The following is a 6,773-nucleotide window of genomic DNA, read 5'->3' on the forward strand; positions in this document are numbered from 1 at the left end:
ACCTAAACACCACAACACAACCCAACACGATAGCTGCACTGGATGAACGAATTGCAGTAACTGAAAAGACACTCGACTCGATTGTTTTTCTTTATAGTACTATTTACCTGACCCTTTACCCTGACCGTTCCTTCCAAATGAAACTTGAAAAATGAAACTCGCGCAGGTGACTCACAGACATGTTTTCGCATGCTGGTGGATTGATGTTGATGTGCGTTTATCTTACTTTGTGACATTATGGTACAAACTTTATCTCTGTGGCTCGAATTCATCCAAACGAAGATGAGCGAGCTACCCATTTGTAGATATCTTTTAGTGATGTCACCTCAAACTGATAACCAATGAGATGAACGATCTCGCCAAAAAAATAGCATTATGTGTTGGGTGTGAAAGGGTAGTGAAGAGGTTGACAGTGGTCTTCCCTGCAAGGCTCCCCCACCCTACCTATCCTCCAGAAGATGTCTGCTCATCTAAGGGAGATATGCTATTTTGCCGTTGTCGGATTTCTTTTAGTCATGTCACTTCCAACTGATGCTAAATGCTCCCCCATCCCATACTCTAACCCATCATCCCTCTCTCCTCCAGCAGATGTCTGCTCAGGCTAGCGGATATTAGCGAGTTTATCATTCGCGGATATCTTTTAGTGATGTTACCTCCAACTGATACTGATAACTTTGGAGGAAAAAAAATAGCATCAGGTTGTGAAAGTGAAAAGGTAGTCAAGAGGGTGACTGAGGTCTTCCTTGCAATACTCCCCTAAACCCCTCTCCTCCAGAAAATGTCTGCTCAGCCTCGTGGAGATGAGCGAGCTCATCATTTGCGGATATCTTTTAGTGATGTCACCTCCAATTGATACTGATAACTTTTTTGGGAAAAAAAATTTTAAAAACTGGTTTTATATGATAACGTTTTAGGGAAAAAACGCATTTTTTATGAAAACTTTTTTGGAAAAAAATAAAAAAACGCGTTTTTTTATTTTTTATTTATTTAATTAAATCCATAACTTTATACCTTAATGCAATTCTGTTTAATTATTGTAAAAAAAATCACTAATGTGAAATTAATGCAAGGACCATGGGAAACCTGATATCCTGTGATTAAGTATTTAGAAATTTGTCTAATGCTACCTATTGACATTTTTTTTTTTGAGTTATCTGTAAACATTTCGTTCGCATACTCGAAAATCCTACCTGTTAGAATTTGGTGATTTTACAGAGAGAAAGCAGATAATTTTACCCAAAACATAAGTTAAACTCTTAAAGTTTAGTATAGAAAAAAGGTTTGTACTCTCCAGATAACACAAACACAAATTTTACCTTTCCCCACACAAAGTAAGATAAAAATTTGGTTATTTTACAGAGTGCAGATATTTTAACTCATCACGTTACCAAACTCTTAAAAAAGCTTGATGTAAAAAAGAAAATAAGGTATATTTTTCTTTTCTTTTAAGATATTTGTACATGATAAAAGTTTAAAAACATATCACTGCCAATCGAAACTTTTTTTCTTTTTTTCAAAACTTGACAACATATTTGTAGTTTGGTGAATAAAGTAAAAATGAACTGAAAAGTGACAATTTTGTTACTACATCTGTAGATACCTTCACCAGACTAGAAAAAACAGTCGTACCAAATTCTAACAATACGACTGTTAGAATTTGATTATTTTACAGAGACAAACAGCTGATATTTTAGCCAATCACGTTACTTAAACTCAAAAAACGTTTGTTGTAGAAAATAAAAAGGTATCGTAGCGTGCAATAACAAGGAATCAGCATGAATGTATCAAAAAAAAATTACCGCCATTGGAAGAGAAAAATCAATACCATTAACAAACTTTATAGCCAGAACCGTTCCTGAAAGAGTTAAAAAACATAACCATCAGCTGAAGTGGGAAATCGGTTCACTAGCTTTGGACAAACTAAGAGATAGAATCAACATGCAAATATCATATATTACTTGCCAAAGGAAGAGAAAAATCAAAAACATTAACGAAGTTAATAGGGAGGCCTGTTCTTGATTTAAATGAAATTGGATGCCCAAAACGTAAAACCTAATGTGTACTTTTAAATGCTTTTGGAAACATAACGAAAGATTCTGTGCTTTTAATAATTCTCTGAAGTATACGTATTGTATTCGAAAATATAAATATGCAACCCTTAATTTTACTACTGCAGTAATAAATTCCCAACAAACAAACAAACACCAAATGAAAATTAACTTTCAGATGAGAGTCACATTGTCAAAACCATACGATGTCAATTCCACAAGCATGGAAGAACCTTTGATGTATTTTTCAATTTATTTATTTTCTGTATTGTTAGATTCAGTAAATACAATTTGTAAATAATATTTCGTTCAATAAAATGTGTAAATTAAATGAACAAATTGGGTGTCGTAGATGTGTTATACAAATTTAAGAAGGAAGATAACATTTTTTTTTCCCTTGTGAAATTTCATGCCACAAAGTAACTAGAGAATTTTTTTTTTTGATTCATTGAATTAAAAGTCTTATTTGTTCTTTATCTACAAACAAGGTTAATGAATGAAAATTAACAGTGTGCGAAAATAATTCACAAATAAATTCTACTTACAGAAATAGGTTAAGAGTACAAGTAATCGAAGGTAAAATTAATAGTTATATTGGTAATTTCCCAACGGAAACCACGAGTTCGAAACAAAACACACCATTTCTCACCTACGTACAACAAAAGGCGACCGGATAAGACTTACTGAGAAATATACAGTGTTGGAAAATAAATTCACATATACTTTATATATTTATTAATTCTGCTCAGTTATTCTGTTAGAATATGACCTGTAAAAGTAAAATACAGAAAATAACGAATCAATTTGAAAAAAAAATAATAATTTCACTTGTCAGAATTCCATACTCTAACAGCAATCGGAATTCGAAACTGGAAATAACACTTACCCTAAACAAAACGGCGCATAGACTTTCCTACCAAGGTTGGGCAACTTTAAGAAAAGACTTAATGAGAAATATTCAGTGTTGGAAATAAATTCACATATACTTTATATATTTATTAATTCTGCTCAGTTATTCTGTTAGAATATGACCTGTAAAAGTAAAATACAGAAAATAACCAATCAATTTGAAAAAAAAATAATAATAATAATTTCACTTGTCTGAATTCCATACTCTAACAGCAATCTAAATTAACATTAAATGTAAGCATTAATTTACTACACCAATGAATGCCGACGGTAACGAAGAATGAATAATATTCATTCAAACATGTGGATACTAATCCCTTAGTCATATGTAAGTATTTGAGAAATATCCAAACTTGAGGAAATGCTACCTTTTGAACAATACCCCAATTTACGGATGTCACTCATGTCATCCCCTTTGAAGAAAAGCGCTTGCTGGGGGATATCGCAATGACGAAACCTCACCATCTACGGTCCGTAATCTAAAGGACGAAGTAACTAGTTCAGGTTACAGTATTTACAGAAATTTCATTCTTTGTGCTTTTTGTGTTTGTGTTGTGTTGTGGATATAAAATTGAACTATTTTGGAATATTCGTATTTAGAAGAGTCATCTGGAAAGCTGTAAGTACTTTTTTAACTTAAGCATAACTGATCACATGTTGTTTGGTAAGCGTAATTCTAATACTGAATAGTTTTTTTCTTCCATAAGAATAATCATAGGGTATATATTAGAGTATCAACATGGACACATTAGCGATTTTTTATGTCTAATGTGTATGTGTGTGTGTGTGTGTGTGTGTGTTTAAGGACAGGTACTTTAAGTATATAATTAATTATTCAGAAAAGCTCGAAACACGAGAACCATCACGACTTTCTCTAAGAATTCCCACACTTTAACCGGAAAGAAATACCCAAAATGTATTGGAAAATTAGTTCAACCATCTATAGACGAAAAAAATCTGTATGTTTGTGTGACATAGAATATAGTTAAATTAAATTATCATTCCAAACTCAATAACAACAAACATTCACGTCACGAATCCTAATGTTATCTTGATCTTGATCTTGTCAGAAGTGTCCCACCAATCACGACACGATTACTTAACCACTAAAATCATCCTTCCCATTCTAAACAATAACGTCACTTATTTACAACTAACAACAAACATTCGCGTCACGATTCCTTATCTTATCTTGATCTTGATCTTGTCAGAAGTGACCACCAATCACGACACGATTTCTTATCCACTAATATCATCCTTTCCATTCAAAACAACAACGTCACTTATTTACAAATAACAAATGACGACATTTATTTACAAATAAAAAATGACGTCATTTATCTACATCTGAAAACAACACACACCCACGTCGCCATTCCTTATCTTATCTTGATCTTCATCTTGTCAGAATTGTACCACCAATCACAACACGAATCCTTATCTCTATCATCACCCATAATCCCATACGCGAACCAAAACACAAGAGATGAAGCCAGTGACACAGTTGCCCACACGGAAATTCCAAACATTCCAGACCCATGAAGCCATGTACACAATGACGTCATCAACCAACACGTCACGATTCCTTATCTTATCTTGATCTTGATCTTGTCAGAAGAGGCTCCCCTACTACTCAAAGGGAATATTAGACGAACTCTCAATTGAAGATTGATTAAGAAAATGGACATTATTGGAGCCATAGATTAACAATAAATTCTGATTTGTGAGAAATGCCATTCAATAACATTAGCAGTACTATTAGAATCAAAATTAATATTAAAATCAGGATAATAAAATTGATACTAGGTTTGATTTGAAACACCTTTTACATCTTCTTCTTATTATTATTCATCTTTTTCCAATAATTTTACATTCACATTTTTTAATATTCGCACTCAATACATAAATTTGGTGATCCAAAACCAAATCTAAATTTAAGTTTCTGTATATAAAAATGTGCTCACATTTTCTTAACGGTATAAAAATATCCGTTTCAAAAGGTTACACATTTTTCAAACAAAAAAAAAAAAAAAAAAATAATAATAATAATAAATAAATAAAATAAACAAATAAATATTATATATGCATATAATTATATAATGCATATAATGTACATGCAAAGTTTCCATCGTTATTGTTCATTGCGATGTAAAGTGTTACCAGTAGTCAAAAATGTTAGAATTTTTAACAAAATTAAAACTGTGATGTCTGAAATTAGTTTATTCTTGGCAGCAGCGCCCGTTCCTACATTGTTAGACTTTTTGACGTATCGGAATGAGATTTCTTGAAACACGTTCAGGCAAGCAAATCAAATCAGCTGAAACCTGCACGCGCAACAGTCTGAAACGGATTTCATCATGCTTGGAGTTTAGCCCTCGCATAGCTAAATTAACAGTTTTTTCAGCGCGTTGCGAATCATAGTCTCGAGTATCACGAGTTTATCTGAATATTGGTAGATATTTGTCTGTATTGAAATTTTATTTTTGCAATTTAGTACTAAGCACTCATCAAATCTCGTATACCGTAATATTATCCATTCTTTTTTAATAAAAAATATGTAAAATTTGTTTTCTGTCTTATATATAAGTATGTGATATTCCCGATTTTATTTCTTATCCCGTGAAGATTAAAGTATTTCCTACCCAGTCCTTCATGCGAACAAGTTTGCTGACCCCTGGACTGTTAAGTAAACACATGTTTGCGGTGGAATTCGAAATCTTAGCTTGTTTGTTGCAAAACGGAATGTATTCTGTTCAGTCAGATACAGCTGAATTTGGTGTTGTAGTGTATAAGTTGAGATCATCTAATTTTCCGTCAAACACATCTAACAGGCTCTGAAGTAGCGTGAACTCCTGGTTTGGTCCAATTACAAAATGGCAGAAGAAAGTAGTTCGTCGCTTCATCATCCATTTTTACATGAAAGTAAGCAAAGCTTACCTGAAAGTGTAACCTCTCTTATTGCACACGTATTTTACAACAAATCAACAAAACTAGTTGTTACATCGCCGAAATGAAGCTGTATGGCTCTTTCTTTTAGTAATCGACAGTTCGGCTGATCCCAGAGGAAGTCCAACACCAGGGCAACTCGTTGCAAAGGTGGAGAAAGCTACACATATCTGAGGTTGCTAAGATTCCATTCACATCCAGATAAGTTTATTACAGTATGTTGTTATAATTGTTTCTGTTTTATTATTAGTTATTGTTGTTCATCTCTTACTGTGCGTAATTTATAAATTAAACTTCGTCATAGGTATTCAGGTATAGGAAAAAACACATTATATAATAAGGTTCGTATTATCCGCGGAAGACGATGGAACCAAACTCCGCTGATAAGGGGGGACCCTATTGTATTTATAATGATATAAATACTTGAGAAATATACAAATAGTTTTCATTTGTTTCTCTTTCCTTTATTTTTTTTTATTTAAATCGAAAATTTCATGATTTGATTTTTTTTACAAGGATGGAGAGGTCCTCCATTGGATCTGCAATAGGTGTTTCATAGTCATAACAGGAGCTCGTTTGAAGTCATACGACCAACAAGCAGCACTGTAATACCCCAATAAGGACTGCCCGTCGTACTACACTTTGATGCAAGATGGCTTCAATTGCAGATGCTACTTATGATGGATCTCAACTGAGACTGTTCGGCCATCTTTAACACTCGGTGAACAGACCAAAATGTGTCTCGTAACAACACCACCATGCAAAAGCCTCCGTAGCTCAGTTGGTTAAGACGATCCGTTTGGTTAGAAAGACTCAGGTTTGAATCTGGTCTATGACGCAAAAAAACTTTATTAGTGTTTTAATAAAATT

Source organism: Typopeltis vanoorti, chromosome 5, assembly GCF_054136105.1.
Source record: "Typopeltis vanoorti isolate ZY-2024b chromosome 5, IOZ_Tvanoo_1.0, whole genome shotgun sequence".
NCBI classification, from domain to species: domain Eukaryota; kingdom Metazoa; phylum Arthropoda; class Arachnida; order Uropygi; family Thelyphonidae; genus Typopeltis; species Typopeltis vanoorti.